The sequence below is a fragment of the Nerophis ophidion genome, linkage group LG07 (genome assembly GCF_033978795.1).
Source record: "Nerophis ophidion isolate RoL-2023_Sa linkage group LG07, RoL_Noph_v1.0, whole genome shotgun sequence".
Taxonomy (NCBI): domain Eukaryota; kingdom Metazoa; phylum Chordata; class Actinopteri; order Syngnathiformes; family Syngnathidae; genus Nerophis; species Nerophis ophidion.
Window position 1 is genome coordinate 3,025,466 of NC_084617.1, and position 17,500 is coordinate 3,042,965.

General features: G+C 41.4%; 1 protein-coding gene across 6 annotated transcripts in view; it reads right to left on the reverse strand.

The window, feature by feature from the left end:
• Positions 1-17,500, reverse strand: part of adgrl1a (adhesion G protein-coupled receptor L1a) — a 502,860-nt gene that overhangs the window by 299,509 nt on the left and 185,851 nt on the right. The gene's annotated exons all lie outside the window — the stretch shown is intronic.

Genomic DNA, 17,500 nt, shown 5'->3' on the forward strand with positions numbered 1-17,500 from the left:
CGTGGGCTAATTGGAAGGTCACATGACGTTTGGAGCTCTGTAGCAACTGACTGTGCAGAAAGTCTTTGCACTATGCGCTTCAGCTTCTGCTGACCACCTCTCTGTCAGTTTATGTGGCCTACCACTTGGTGGCTGAGTTGCTGTTGTTCCCAAATTATTCCATTTTCTTATAAAAAAGTTGACTTTGGAATATTTAGGAGCGAGGAAATTTCAGGACTGGATTTGTCGCACAGGTGGCATCCTATGATAGTTCCATGCTGGAAATCACTGAGAGCGGCCCATTCTTTCACAGTCTCCATTCCTAAGTGCTCTAATTGATACACCAGGCCAAGTGATTAGGACACCTGATTCTCATCATGTGGATGGGTGGACAAATCGTATTTCCTTGAATTGCCGCCGGGTATATAGTATGCGTCTGCCTAGAATTACTGCCGAGTCAAACTCGTTTCGCAAAATAATTAGCGCATGCTTAGCATTACCGCCGGCTCAGGATTAACGGCGGGTCAAACTGGTTTTGCAAAGTATTATTTTTATTAGCGCATGTCTAGAATTTCCACCGAGTGAAACTCGTTTTGCAAAATAATTAGCATATTCCTAGAATTTCCACCGGGTCAAACTCGTCACGTCACAAGTGACACTTCACCTGTCATCATTTTCAAAATGGAGGAGGCTGATTTCAATCATTTGAAATCGCATAGAGGGAAGAAGATTAAGAGCTATTCAGTAGGATTTAAGGTCCAAGCTATTCAATCAATCAATCAATGTTTATTTATATAGCCCCAAATCACAAATGTCTCAAAGGACTGCACAAATCATTACGACTACAACATCCTCGGAAGAACCCACAAAAGGGCAAGGAAAACTCACACCCAGTGGGCAGGGAGAATTCACATCCAGTGGGACGCCAGTGACAATGCTGACTATGAGAAACCTTGGAGAGGACCTCAGATGTGGGCAACCCCCCCCCTCTAGGGGACCGAAAGCAATGGATGTCGAGCGGGTCCAACATGATACTGTGAAAGTTCAATCCATAGTGGCTCCAAGACAGCAGTGAGAGTCCCGTCCACAGGAAACCATCTCAAGCGGATCAGCAGCGTAGAGATGTCCCCAACCGATACAGGCGACCGGTCCATCCTGGGTCTCGACTCTGGACAGTCAGTACTTCATCCATGGTCATCGGACTGGACCCCCTCCACAAGGGAGGGGGGGACATAGGAGAAAGAAAAGAAGCGGCAGATCAACTGGTCTAAAAAGGAGGTCTATTTAAAGGCTAGAGTATACAGATGAGTTTTAAGATGAGACTTAAATGCCTCGACTTGAATATGCTAAAAAGAACAATAAGCAGCTATGTTTTATTAATATACTGTAGCTGCGTGTGTCAAATATGAGTCATTAAACGACTCCCGCCTCCTGGTGGTAGAGGGCGCTAGTGATCCTTCTTGCGACTACTCGGCTGCAGAAGAAGTGACAACAAGCAGTGATCGTTTATTTTTTCCTCTCGCTTGCACTTTTAACATGGAGGATTACATATCTAAAAAAAGACAGTTTTCTAAACTGGACTTTCAATTGAAGCAGGAGGTAATAAAGGAAGATCTCCATCGAGACAGTGACTTTTAAAACTGAAGAAAGATAAGGAAGACTTCTATAAACAAGTTATCGATGCTTTTGATCAGAAGGAGCTGCGCATGGACTTCATTTATAAGTAAAGGTAAGACCATAATAACGTTTTTTTTATTAAATTTTGCTTTTCATGATGGTATCCTTACATCACACTCAAATTTATAAGCGCAGGCCTAAATAGGTTTAAAATAATTAGCGTTCCGGCGGCAATTCAAGGAAATAGGGTACTTTTGGCAACATAGTACATGTTCACACATACAATTACCAATATTTTTGTGACGAATTGCAGAGAATCTTTGCTGGAGGTGTGCAGGTGCAGGTGCACCTACAGCATGAATATTCAGGGCACACGGCAGAGGGGGCGGACAATCTGTTGTTGTTGGGTTTTTTCCCCTTCTGCATGGCGCGATACGACCCCGGACCCGGCCTTCTGCACCACGGCTTGTGATCTCTTTTGGCAAGCGCCGACCTTGTCAGCGTTCATTATGTCTGACGGGACAGGAAGGTGGCGGCGCCGCCACCCATCACGGGGCGGAGGCACCCAAGGCGTCCACCTGTAGTCCAACGCTGAGGATTTTATATTGCGGGCGGGGGGGGGGTTTGAACCCTGGCACGCTGATTGTGGTATGCCTTTCACAAAAGTGATGGCGGTGTGACAAGAGGAAGTAGGGTAACCAATTCAGACACGCCCCCTCCCCCCCCCGTGTCAATCAAGCTGAGTTGGTAATGTAGTCGACACAAAGCGAGCCGGCAAATCAATAGCGGGAAATGAATAATTCACCCCGAGCATGCTGGGTAAACAACACCCTGAACTGATAACTACCACAATGTGAGCCGCCGCTGATGGTAGTGTTATGACACTCAACTCCCTCCAGTGGATGGGGCGTGGTCCTGCGCCCACTACGAGGGCCTCGGATGTGAGCGACGGGCTGAGATTGATGAGCCCACACCTGGGTGGACGAAGGCCCGGGAGCCACTTGGAGCTTATTTTGTTGACGTATTATTCAATAAATATATTTATAAAGGATTTTTGAATTGTTGCTATTTTTAGAAGATTTAAAAAAAAATCTCCTGTACCCCTTGGCATACCTTCAAGTACCCCCGGGGGTACGCGTACCCCCATTTGAAAAACACTACCAAAGACTATAAAAATAGGAGCCATCAGCTCCTTGCTTGGCACTCAGCATCAAGAGTTGGAATTGGGGATTAAATCACCAAAAAAGGATTCCCGGGCGTGGCCACCGCTGCTGCTCACTGCTCCCCTCACCTCCCAGGGGGTGAACAAAGGGATGCAGAGGACACATTTCACCACACCTGTCATGTCTGTTTATCATGTTTTTGTTTGGCCATTTGCACTCTCACACCTGTCACTAATCACCACAGCATTATTTAAACCTGCAGTTGCCAGGTAGTCAGCCTGGCGACTTTTCCTCTACTCACGTCATGCCATGCTACCTCTGTCACTCATGCCGATCCATAGTTTTGCTTCTTGTCATGCCACGTAAGTTTTGTTTATCAATGCCACAGTTCATCTTTTGTTTTTTGTCCACAGTTCTGCCTTTGTGTTAGTCTTTTTTTTTCCATTAGTCAAGTTTGTTCTTCGGCTTCACGGTGGCAGAGGGGTTAGTGCGTCTGCCTCACAATACGAAGTTCCTGCAGTCCTGGGTTCAAATCCAGGCTCGGGATCTTTCTGTGTGGAGTTTGCATGTTCTCCCCGTGAATGCGTGGGTTCCCTCCGGGTACTCCGGCTTCCTCCCACCTCCAAAGACATGCACGTGGGGATAGGCCCCTCCCAGCTCCAAAGACATGCACCTGGGGATAGGCCCCTCCCACTTCCAAAAACATGCACCTGGGGATAGGTTGATTGGCAACACTAAATTGGCCCTAGTGTTTGAATGTGAGTGTGATTGTTGTCTGTCCGTCTGTGTTGGCCATGCGATGAGGTGGCGACTTGTCCAGGGTGTACCCCGCCTTCCGCCCGATTGTAGTTGAGATAGGCGCCAGCGCCCCCCGCGACCCCAAAAGGGAATAAGCGGTAGAAAATGGATGGATGGAAGTTTGTTCTTCGCCATTGTGCGCGCCTTTTGTTTGCCTTTTTTTTGTACTTATAGTGTAAAAATAAAATATTTACTTCTTGTCATACCACGTGAGTTTTGTTTATCAATGCCACAGTTCGTCTTTTGTTTTTTGTCCACAGTTCTGCCTTTGTGTTAGTCTTTTTTTTTCCATTAGTCAAGTTTGTTCTTCGCCATTGTGCGCGCCTTTTTTTTGCACTTATAGTGTAAAAATAAAATATTTACTTCTTGTCATACCACGTAAGTTTTGTTTAGCAATGCCACAGTTCGTCTTTTGTTTTTTGTCCACAGTTCTGCCTTTGTGTTAGTCTTTTTTTTTCATTAGTCAATTTTGTTCCTCGCCATTGTGCGCGCCTTTTGTTTGCCTTTTTTTTGTACTTATAGTGTAAAAATAAAATATTTACTTCTTGTCATACCACGTAAGTTTTGTTTATCAATGCCACAGTTCGTCTTTTGTTTTTTGTCCACAGTTCTGCCTTTGTGTTAGTCTTTTTTTTTCATTAGTCAATTTTGTTCTTCGCCATTGTGCGCGCCTTTTGTTTGCCTTTTTTTTGTACTTATAGTGTAAAAATAAAATATTTACTTCTTGTCATACCACGTAAGTTTTGTTTATCAATGCCACAGTTCGTCTTTTGTTTTTTGTCCACAGTTCTGCCTTTGTGTTAGTCTTTTTTTCATTAGTCAATTTTGTTCTTCGCCATTGTGCGCGCCTTTTGTTTGCCTTTTTTTTGTACTTATAGTGTAAAAATAAAATATTTACTTCTTGTCATACCACGTAAGTTTTGTTTATCAATGCCACAGTTCGTCTTTTGTTTTTTGTCCACAGTTCTGCCTTTGTGTTAGTCTTTTTTTTTCCATTAGTCAAGTTTGTTCTTCGCCATTGTGCGCGCCTTTTGTTTGCCTTTTTTTTGTACTTATAGTGTAAAAATAAAATATTTACTTCTTGTCATACCACGTGAGTTTTGTTTATCAATGCCACAGTTCGTCTTTTGTTTTTTGTCCACAGTTCTGCCTTTGTGTTAGTCTTTTTTTTCCATTAGTCAAGTTTGTTCTTCGCCATTGTGCACGCCTTTTGTTTGCCTTTTTTTTGTACTTATAGTGTAAAAATAAAATATTTACTTCTTGTCATACCACGTGAGTTTTGTTTATCAATGCCACAGTTCGTCTTTTGTTTTTTGTCCACAGTTCTGCCTTTGTGTTAGTGTTTTTTTTTCATTAGTCAATTTTGTTCTTCGCCATTGTGCGCGCCTTTTGTTTGCCTTTTTTTTGTACTTATAGTGTAAAAATAAAATATTTACTTCTTGTCATACCACGTGAGTTTTGTTTATCAATGCCACAGTTCGTCTTTTGTTTTTTGTCCACAGTTCTGCCTTTGTGTTAGTCTTTTTTTTTCATTAGTGAATTTTGTTCTTCGCCATTGTGCGTGCCTTTTGTTTGCCTTTTTTTTGTACTTATAGTGTAAAAATAAAATATTTACTTCTTGTCATACCACGTGAGTTTTGTTTATCAATGCCACAGTTCGTCTTTTGTTTTTTGTCCACAGTTCTGCCTTTGTGTTAGTCTTTTTTTTTCATTAGTCAATTTTGTTCTTCGCCATTGTGCGTGCCTTTTTTTTGCCTTTTTTTTGTACTTATAGTGTAAAAATAAAATATTTACTTCTTGTCATACCATGTAAGTTTTGTTTATCAATGCCACATTTCGTCTTTTGTTTTTTGTCCACAGTTCTGCCTTTGTGTTAGTCTTTTTTTCATTAGTCAATTTTGTTCTTCGCCATTGTGCGCGCCTTTTCTTTGCCTTTTTTTTGTACTTATAGTGTAAAAATAAAATATTTACTTCTTGTCATACCACGTGAGTTTTGTTTATCAATGCCACAGTTCGTCTTTTGTTTTTTGTCCACAGTTCTGCCTTTGTGTTAGTCTTTTTTTTTCATTAGTCAATTTTGTTCTTCGCCATTGTGCGCGCCTTTTTTTTTGCCTTTTTTTGTACTTATAGTGTAAAAATAAAATATTTACTTCTTGTCATACCATGTAAGTTTTGTTTATCAATGCCACAGTTCGTCTTTTGTTTTTTGTCCACAGTTCTGCCTTTGTGTTAGTCTTTTTTTTTCATTAGTCAATTTTGTTCTTCGCCATTGTGCGTGCCTTTTTTTGCCTTTTTTTTGTACTTATAGTGTAAAAATAAAATACTTACTTCTTGTCATACCACGTGAGTTTTGTTTATCAATGCCACAGTTCGTCTTTTGTTTTTTGTCCACAGTTCTGCCTTTGTGTTAGTCTTTTTTTTTCATTAGTCAATTTTGTTCTTCGCCATTGTGCGCGCCTTTTGTTTGCCTTTTTTTTGTACTTATAGTGTAAAAATAAAATATTTACTTCTTGTCATACCACGTAAGTTTTGTTTATCAATGCCACAGTTCGTCTTTTGTTTTTTGTCCACAGTTCTGCCTTTGTGTTAGTCTTTTTTTTTTCATTAGTCAATTTTGTTCTTCGCCATTGTGCGCGCCTTTTGTTTGCCTTTTTTTTGTACTTATAGTGTAAAAATAAAATATTTACTTCTTGTCATACCACGTAAGTTTTGTTTATCAATGCCACAGTTCGTCTTTTGTTTTTTGTCCACAGTTCTGCCTTTGTGTTAGTCTTTTTTTTTCCATTAGTCAAGTTTGTTCTTCGCCATTGTGCGCGCCTTTTTTTTGCCTTTTTTTTGTACTTATAGTGTAAAAATAAAATATTTACTTCTTGTCATACCACGTGAGTTTTGTTTATCAATGCCACAGTTCGTCTTTTGTTTTTTGTCCACAGTTCTGCCTTTGTGTTAGTCTTTTTTTTTTCATTAGTCAATTTTGTTCTTCGCCATTGTGCGCGCCTTTTTTTTTTTTTGCCTTTTTTTGTACTTATAGTGTAAAAATAAAATATTTACTTCTTGTCATACCACGTAAGTTTTGTTTATCAATGCCACAGTTCGTCTTTTGTTTTTTGTCCACAGTTCTGCCTTTGTGTTAGTCTTTTTTTTTTCATTAGTCAATTTTGTTCTTCGCCATTGTGCGCGCCTTTTGTTTGCCTTTTTTTTGTACTTATAGTGTAAAAATAAAATATTTACTTCTTGTCATACCACGTGAGTTTTGTTTATCAATGCCACAGTTAGTCTTTTGTTTTTTGTCCACAGTTCTGCCTTTGTGTTAGTCTTTTTTTTTCATTAGTCAATTTTGTTCTTCGCCATTGTGCGCGCCTTTTGCTTGCCTTTTTTTTGTACTTATAGTGTAAAAATAAAATATTTACTTCTTGTCATACCACGTGAGTTTTGTTTATCAATGCCACAGTTCGTCTTTTGTTTTTTGTCCACAGTTCTGCCTTTGTGTTAGTCTTTTTTTTTCATTAGTCAATTTTGTTCTTCGCCATTGTGCGCGCCTTTTGTTTGCCTTTTTTTTGTACTTATAGTGTAAAAATAAAATATTTACTTCTTGTCATACCATGTAAGTTTTGTTTATCAATGCCACAGTTCGTCTTTTGTTTTTTGTCCACAGTTCTGCCTTTGTGTTAGTCTTTTTTTTTCATTAGTCAATTTTGTTCTTCGCCATTGTGCGCGCCTTTTTTTTGCCTTTTTTTTGTACTTATAGTGTAAAAATAAAATATTTACTTCTTGTCATACCATGTAAGTTTTGTTTATCAATGCCACAGTTCGTCTTTTGTTTTTTGTCCACAGTTTTGCCTTTGTGTTAGTCTTTTGTTTTCATTAGTCAATTTTGTTCTTCGCCATTGTGCGCGCCTTTTGTTTGCCTTTTTTTTGTACTTATAGTGTAAAAATTAAATATTTACTTACATTCCCGTCTTGCCCGCACCAACTTCCCTTTGCCTTCCGGAAAAAACAAACCCCATAGTCCACGTCCTGACATCACTTAGTGCAGGGGTGCCCATTACGTGGATCGCGAGCTACCAGTCGACCGCGGGGGGTGTGTCAGTCGATCTCCAGCCAGGCTTTTAGAAAAAATAGACCTAAAAATGAGTGATCATCAATCTTCACCAAGACGTCACTTAAATGACATTCACGGTACCGGAGGGTCTTGTGAGATGACGCTGGCTGCTGCAAGATCATTATTATGAACATATGACCGAGAGGAAGGCGAGAAACACTTTTTATTTCAACAGACTCTCGCGCCGTACCTTCCGTCAAAACTCTAAAGGCCGACTGCACATTTCCTATCTTCACAATAAAAGCCCTGCTTCATGCTGCCTGCGCTAACTAAATACAGAGTCTCGGAAAACTGGCGTGCACAAGCGATCCCTCAGAAATTTCCGAGACTCTTATTTTGTTAGCCCAGGCAGCATGAAGCAGGGCTTTTATTGTGAAGATAGGAAATGTGCAGTCGGCCTTTAGAGTTTTGACGGAAGGGACGGCGCGAAAGTCTGTTGAAATAAAAAGTGTTTCTCGCCTTCCTCTCTGTCATTTTTTCATAATAATGAAGTGGCAGCAGCCAGCGTCATCTCACAAGACCCTCGGGTGCCGTGAATGTCAATCAAGCAAGCTACGGAATTTGCCGCCCATGTTTTTCTTGTCAAGTGTATGGAAGCTGGATGAATTAGATGCCAAAAACCAACCACTTTCATGTGGTATTGTACAGAAATGACAACTTTTTTTCTCCTCCATTTGAAAATGTGGGCGTTATCATCATTACTGTCTGATTCCAATCAATGCAAGTCATCAGAATCAGGTAATACACCAACTTATATTCTTGTCTTGGTGAAAGAAAGACATCTATATGTGTTACACATGCTTGTATTATCATTAAACACATTTAACTTGTTTACAAAAATGTCTCTTTCATAAATAAATAAATATAAATGATATATATAAATGAGGTAGATCCCCTCAAGTTGGTCAATTGAAAAGTAGCTCGCCTGCAGAAAAAGTGTGGGCACCCTGACTTAGGGTGTGTGTGGACTTTAACTTTACTTTAAATAAACTGGCGTTCCCCAGTTTGTTATTGTAGACAGTTGGACCTTGGACAGACAGTGGAGGTGTGCTAGTCCAAATAACAAAATAAGTGCAGGGGGTCCCAGCAGGTCAATCCACCCCACCAAAAAAAAAAAAAAACTTGAGTGAAATTCACCCCAGCTTCCATCAATACATGCATTATTCTCTATTGATGAGCTTCTCAATGGAGCTTAAACACTTTGCAGAGTTCTGGCCTCACCCGCCAAAAGATAAAAAGGTGATTACATGAAATGGATTCATAATTGTCGAGTCACCTTTGGGGGAACCGTAAACTAAAAAGGCAACACACACACACACACACACACACACACACACACACACACACACACACACACACACACACAGAGGAGCCCACAGGGGTGCCACATGTGATGTTGACCCACTTTGGATGTGTGGCACAAAGTGGAGCAGGGATTCAGAACCACTACAAAAAAAAAAAAAAAAGACAGAAGAGACGAGTGACATTTAAAAATAGGCCCAGGGTTTTCTTTTCATCCCTTTGCAACGCTAAAAGTCTGCGTCCTTTCTTTTGTGTCATTGAGAATATCACCGCCTGGCTTATTCTGTCGCTCCCACCCAAACCCGGGTGGATTTCAATCAATCAATCAATCAATCAATCAATGTTTATTTATATAGCCCCAAATCACAAACGTCTCAAAGGACTGCACAAATCATTACGACTACAACATCCTCGGAAGAACCCACAAAAGGGCAAGGAAAACTCACACCCAGTGGGCAGGGAGAATTCACATCCAGTGGGACGCCAGTGACAATGCTGACTATGAGAAACCTTGGAGAGGACCTCAGATGTGGGCAAACCCCCCCCCTCTAGGGGACCGAAAGCAATGGATGTGGAGCGGGTCTAACATGATACTGTGAAAGTTCAATCCATAGTGGCTCCAACACAGCCGCGAGAGTTCAGTTCAAAGCGGATCCAAGAGTTCCGTCCACAGGAAACCATCCCAAGCGGAGGCGGATCAGCAGCGTAGAGATGTCCCCAACCGATACACAGGCGAGCGGTCCATCCTGGGTCTCGGCTCTGGACAGCCAGTACTTCATCCATGGTCATCGGACCGGACCCCCTCCTCAAGGAGGGGGGACATAGGAGAAAAAAGAAAAGAAGCGGCAGATCAACTGGTCTAAAAAGGAGGTCTATTTAAAGGCTAAAATATACAGATGAGTTTTAAGGTGAGACTTAATGCTTCTACTGAGGTAGCATCTCGAACTGTTACCGGGAGGGGGAGACAGAGGAGAAAAAGAAAAGAAGCGGCAGATCGACTGGTCTAAAAAGGAGGTCTATTTAAAGGCTAGAGTATACAGATGAGTTTTAAGGTGAGACTTAAATGCTTCTACTGAGGTAGCATCTCAAACTGATACCGGGAGGGCATTCCAGAATACTGGAGCCCGAACGGATTTACGCCCGTTTCGTGGTCTTCGGTCTTTGTCGGCCGGTCAGCACTCCACCTCACCTCGTGTCCTACCTGGACGTCTCTTCTTCGACGTCTGCTAGTTCTGCTGTGTTTTGTTTGTGCATCGCCGTCCTACCTCCTTCTTCTATGTTGGATATTAGACTGGCTGTAGACAATGGATGGATGGATGGATAGACAATATGTCACAGTACACTCGTGTGCTGCGGCACAGTGGTTGAAAAACACGGATGTAGACCACAATAAAGTCTTTTACATTTAGGAAAAAATATATAATTAAAGCTGCAAGCAGCTGTAATTTGACCCCCTTAAAATGCTTCAAAACTCACCAAACTTGGCACACACATCAGGACTGGCAAAAATTGCGAGCTAATAAAAAAACCAAACCCCAAAATTCAAATTGTGCTCTAGCGCCCCCTAGGAATACAACACGGACAAACTGCTCCTAGGAAGAAAACACAGACAAAACTGCTTGTAACTTCCGGTAGACATGAAACAAAAACACTATGTAGGTCTCACTTAGACCTACATTTTAATAATTAACATATTTTAGTAAAAATCAACAGGAAGTTTGATATTTTCACTTCAATACAACAACTGCATTACTTTCACAATGTATTATATTCTCAAAATAGTGGCTCCAAGGCGTCTTCTAGCGCTTATGGGTCTCGGGGGCAGCAGCCCAAGGCGGACCCGACCAACGCTGCTTGCAGCTTTAATTCTTTATTATTTGAGCTGTAATTTGACCATCTTACATGCTTCAAAATTCACCAAACTTGACACACACATCAGGACTGGCAACAATTGCAAGCTAATAAAAAAACCAAACCCCAAAACTCAAAATTGTGCTCTAGCGCCCCTAGGAATACAACACGGACAACTGCTCCTAGGAAGAAAACACAGACAAAACTGCTTGTAACTTCCGGTAGACATCAAACAAAAACACTATGTAGGTCTCACTTAGACCTACATTTGAATAATTAACATACTTTAGCAAAAATCAACAGGAAGTTTGATATTTTCACTTCAATACAACAACTGCATTACTTTCACAATGCATTAGATTCTCAAAATAGTGGCTCCAAGGCGTCTTCTAACGCTTATCCGGCCGTGGGTCTCGGGGGCAGCAGCCAAAGGCGGACCCGACCAACGCTGCTTGCAGCTTTAATTCTTTATTATTTGAGCTGTAATTTGACCATCTTAACATGCTTCAAAATTCACCAAACTTGACACACACATCAGGACTGGCAACAATTACGAGCTAATAAAAAAACCAAACCCCAAAACTCAAAATTGCGCTCTACCGCCCCCCTAGGAATACAACACGGACAAACTGCTCCTAGGAAGAAAACACAGACAAAACTGCTTGTAACTTCCGGTAGGAATGTCAGAGAGACATGAAACAAAAAACACTATGTAGGTCTCACTTAGACCTGCATTTGAATATTTAACATACTTTAGCAAAAATCAACAGGAAGCTTGATATTTTCAGTTCAATACAACAACTGCATTACTTTCACAATGCATTATATTCTCAAAATAGTGGCTCCAAGGCGTGTTCTACCGCTTATGGGTCTCGGGGGCAGCAGCCCAAGGCGGACCCGACCAACGCTGCTTGCAGCTTTAATTCTTTATTATTTGAGCTGTAATTTGACCCTCTTAACATGCTTCAAAATTCACCAAACTTGACACACACATCAGGACTGGCAACAATTGCGAGCTAATAAAAAAACCAAACCCCAAAACTCAAAATTGCGCTCTACCGCCCCCCTAGGAATACAACACGGACAAACTGCTCCTAGGAAGAAAACACAGACAAAACTGCTTGTAACTTCCGGTAGGAATGTCAGAGAGACATGAAACAAAAAACACTATGTAGGTCTCACTTAGACCTACATTTAAATAATTAACATACTTTAGCAAAAATCAACAGGAAGTTTGATATTTTCACTTCAATACAACAACTGCATTACTTTCACAATGCATTAGATTCTCAAAATAGTGGCTCCAAGGCGTCTTCTAACGCTTATGGGTTTCGGGGGCAGCAGCCCAAGGCGGACCCGACCAACGCTGCTTGCAGCTTTAATTTGAGCTGTAATTTTGACCCTCTTAACATGCTTCAAAATTCACCAAATTTACACACACATCAGGACTGCCAAAAATTGCGATCTAATTAAAAAAAAATAAAAATACTCAAAATTGCGCTCTAGCGCCCCCTAGGAAGAAAAAAAGACAAAACTGTCTGTAACTTCCAGTATGATAGAAACATGGGTGTGAATGTGTGTGTGAATGGATGAATGTGGAAATACTGTCTTTGGGCTCCTTTAAAAAGGGGTAAAAAAAGCGCTATACAAGTACAACCATTTACTATTTTTAGTTCCAGCGAGTGTAGTTTTGCTTTTAGCAACCCCCTCCTCCGACATTTGAGCATGCAAATCAGCCTCGCCAGCAGTGCAGTTTGCTCTCACACAACTCTGCACGGACGGATTCTAGCCCTTTAATGTGCACGCACATAAACGAGGCCTGAAATGAGCGCACCGGGGCTTATCAACACACGTACTCTTCCCCCAACAAGACAGGCCGCCTGTAAAAAAAACAAAAAAAAAGCTCCTAATTTAGAGACATTTTAGCAACCAAACTTTTTTTTTTTACTCCATGGCTTCTTTGAAGCTCTGCACCTGTCCGGGGTTATTTGTGTGATCATATCAAGGACCACATCTTGGAAAAGTGCCGGCCTATTCCGGATAATGTAGTAGCGGCATTAAGTCTCCGGCCCCCGGAGCGAACAACCACGTTCGTTATTTGAGCAGTGGCTTCCTTGATGGCACAGTTAGGTTACATCACAGCTTCTAGGCTGCACACCACCAGCTCTCCACTGATGGTAAGAACAGTTCTAATAATACATCATGTCAAATGTGGAGAACATTCAAACCTTTTGTCCATTAAATCGTGAATACTGTTATTCCACCTCATAGTGAATTTGCAAAAAAAAAAAAAAAAAAACACCTCCTGGAACGCTCTCCCTGACCCCCTGAGGGCACCACAGACTGTGAATGCTTTTTAAAAGACTTTAAAACCCTTCTTTTAAAAAAAAAAAAAGCTTTGTGTTAGACATATGTGTAGTTGCGTAACAGCGCCATCATTTGGTGTATTTACCTCCCAAAAATAACAGCAGAGGAAAACTAGCAGGGGTGCATGCAGGCTGTTTTGTGCAGCAAATTAGGAGTAGAAGAGTAATCTTACACGGAACAATACTTGAGGGCAGAGGTGGGTAGTAACGCGCTACATTTACTCCGTTACATTTACTTGAGTAACTTTTGGGATCAATTGTACTTCTACGAGTAGTTTTTATGCAACATACTTTTACTTGAGTATATTTATAGAGAGGAAACGCTACTTTTACTCCGCTCCATTTATCTACATTCAGCTCGCTACTCGCTACTTTTTTTATCGATCTGTTAATGTTTGTTTTGGTTTATGACAGACCTTCAACGTAGAATCTACGCATGTCTGCGTTTCACCAATCAAATGCAGTCACTGGTGACGTTGGACCAATCAAACAGAGCCAGGCGGTCACATGACCCAACTTAAACAAGTTGAAAAACTTATTGGGGTCAATTGTGCAGAATATGTACTGTACTGTGCAATCTACTAATAAAAGTATCAATCAATCAATCAAAAGTGTAAAGGAAAAAAGACACTTTTTATTTCAACCGTACTTCCCGTCAAAAGCCTAAAGACTGATCGCACAGTTCCTGTCTTCACAATAAAAGCGCCGCTCCATCGCGCCTGCGCTAACAAAATAAGAGTCTCCGAAAGCCAGCGCAAACAAGCTAGCAAGCTACGGAGTTTGCCGCCAATGTATTTCTTGTAAAGTGTATAAAAACCAATATGGAAGCTGGACAAATAAGATGCCAAAAACCAACCACTTTCATGTGGTATTAGACAGAAAGGACGACTTTTTTTCTCCTCCATTTGAAAACGTGGACATTATCAGCACTGTACTGTCTGATTCCAATCAATGCAAGTCATCAGAATCAGGTAATACACCAACTTATATTCTTGTCTTCATGAAAGATAGGAATCTATGTGTTAAACATGCATGTATATTCATTAAAACACCTTTAACATGTCAACAAAAACGGCAAAATAAACAACTATAAATTATATACTGTATATATAAATGTATGTATATATATATATATATATATATATATATATTTATATATATATGATATGTGTGTATGTATATATGAGGTAGATCACCTCGACTTGGTCATTTATTAAGTAATTGAATAACGTTCCGATTGTAGCTGAGATAGGGACCAGCGCCCCCCGCGACCCCAAAAGGGAATAAGCGGTAGAAAATGGATGGATGGATGTTTTAATTGATTTTACCCTTTAAAATAGTTAAAATACCCTTTAAAATTTGTTTTTATATTGTTTTTATTGTTTTATATTTATTTTTTGTTTTTATTCAGTCATTGGTGGAGCATAATATATATATATATATATATATATATATTTTTTTTTTTTACAATTGTTTTTAACATGGCTGTGCAGCACTTTGGAAACGTTATTGTTGTTTAAATGTGCTATATAAATAAAGTGGATTGGATTGTATTGGTGTATTTACCCCCAAAAATAGCAGCAGAGGAAAACTGGCAAGGGTGCATGCAGGCTGTTCTGTGCAGCACATTATTAGTAGAAGAATAATCCTACACGGAACAATACTTGAGGGTAATTTGGAATTTTCCCATTTGATACCAATATTGGATTTTGGTCTATCCATCCATCCATTTCCTACCGCTTATCCCCTTTGGGGTCGCTAGTGCCTATCTCAGCTACAATCAGGCGGAAGGCGGTGTCCACCCTGGACAAGTCGCCCAATACAAGCAAATACCAGGTATGGTATTATTTTGTCCTGCATGTAAAATCTCTGATACAAGCAGTCCTACATTGCTAAGTAGTCAGTTAACGTCTACATTTCGACGACTACAACTCACTTCTTGCCCGATCCCCAGCAAGAACTTCCAGAAGCTGCAGAACGTACAAAACAGTGCTGCTAGGATCCTGAAAAAGGCGCGGGAATACGACCGCATCACACCGGTTCTCAAATCCCTTCATTGGCTTCCTGAACATTCCAGAGTACTGGAACCCGGATATAATACGCTCTATAGCCCGCAGACTTTTTTTTTGGGGCTCTGGGAATCACTAATAAGCCGGAGTTCTGTGAACATAGTTTTTTTGCCGGGACATATGGAACAATACTATCAGCAAGATAGAATTGAACGTCACATATCTCTTATGTTTGACTGCCATCTACTGGTCACATTTTCTACACCATGTACCAAATGAAATTGCATCGAGGTCGGTAGGCACAACCAGAAGTATTTAAGTCTCACCTTAAAACTCATCTGTATACTCTAGCCTTTAAAAAGACCTCCTTTTTAGACCAGTTGATCTGCCGCTTCTTTTCTTTCACCCTATGTCCCCCCCTCCCTTGTGGGGGGGGTCCGGTCCGATGACCATGGATGAAGTACTGGCTGTCCAGAGTCGGGACCCAGGATGGACCGCTCGCCTGTGTAGCGGTTGGGGACATCTCTACGCTGCTGATCCGCCTCCGCTTGGGATGGTTTCCTGTGGACGGAACTCTTGGATCCGCTTTGAACTGAACTCTCGCGGCTGTGTTGGAGCCACTATGGATTGAACTTTCACAGTATCATGTTAGACCCGCTCCACATCCATTGCTTTCGGTCCCCTAGAGGTGGGGGGGGGGGTTGCCCACATCTGAGGTCCTCTCCAAGGTTTCTCATAGTCAGCATGGATGTGAATTCTCCCTGCCCACTGGGTGTGAGTTTTCCTTGCCCTTTTGTGGGTTCTTCCGAGGAAGTTGTAGTCGTAATGATTTGTGCAGCCCTTTGAGACATTTGTGATTTGGGGCTATATAGATAAACATTGATTGATTGAAGTATTCCTTACAATAGGCGTCGAGTTTTGAGGGACAAAAATGACTTTAAGTGCACTTTATAGTCCGGAAAATACGGTACTATTGCAACAATACATCACCAGTAGGGTAAAACTAACCGGTCTACAGTTCCCTATTAGCCTTTGTGTCCCTCCTAAGATTCGGTGGCTTATGAACACATGAGAAGGGGAATGCGCGCCGTCGTTTCTACAGGCTGCGTGTTTGTCTGTGACTGATGGATCTCATCTGATGCCAGTGCCCCCAATCTGCCTGCCAAGGTTACCCAGCTTCAGGACGGGCCGAGTGGTCATCACGAGGATCCTGACGCAGCAGACCCCGGCTGCCGTGTCCCAATTCCAAAAACATGGCTGTCAACTCCCTTCTGACTCCGGCTTGCTCTCTGCGTCAAACACAGGAAGTCTGCCGGGATGGAGGTGTGTTGATGCCGGCCTACATGAGCACAGGTGAAGTGTAGAAAGTGTCCATCAGGATGCCACATAAAAACTTGTCCGCCCACAAAAACCTTCACGGAGGAGGTAATTAGTTAAAGCCCTACTTGAACCCACTACTAGCGACCACGCAGTCTGATAGTTTATATATCAATGATGAAATATTAACATTGCAACACATGCCAATACGGCCTTTTTAGTTTACTGAATTGCAATTTTAAATTTCCCGCGGAGTATTCTGTTGAAAACGTTGCAGTTTGATGAAGCGTATAATGACGTGTGACGTCACGGATTGTAGCGGACATGTTGTTCCAGCCATAAGTCATCTGCATTAAACGCATAATTCTACAGTATTCTGGACATCTCTGTTGCTGAATCTTTTGCAATTTTTTTCAAAGAATAATGGAGACGTCAAAGAAGAAAGCTGTAGGTGGGAAGCGGTGTATTGCGGCCGCCTTTAGCAACACAAACACAGCCGGTGTTTCCTTGTTTACATTCCGGAAAGATGACGGTGAAGCTTTACTATGGAACAGAGCGGTCAAGCGAACATGGATCCCGACCACTTGTCAACTGGCAGGTTTCGGTGAGAAAATTGTGGTAAAAGTCGCCTCTTATCGGATATCAGCTGAGCTTGTGCCGTCCATGCAGCTGCCGTCGACTTCCCTCAGACACTGGTATCCAGACACCCGTGGACACACTCCTCCGACTATCAGGTACTATTTAACTCACTAAAACACTAGCAACACAATAGAAAGATAAGGGATTTCCCAGAATTATCCTAGTAAATGTGTCTAAAAACATCTGAATCGCGAAATGATCAAGTATGACACATAGAATGGACCTGCTATCCCCGTTTAAATAAGAACATCTCATTTCAGTAGGCCTTTAAAGGCCTACTTGAACCCACTACTAGCGACCACGCAGTCTGATAGTTTATATATCAATGATGAAATATTAACATTGCAACACATGACA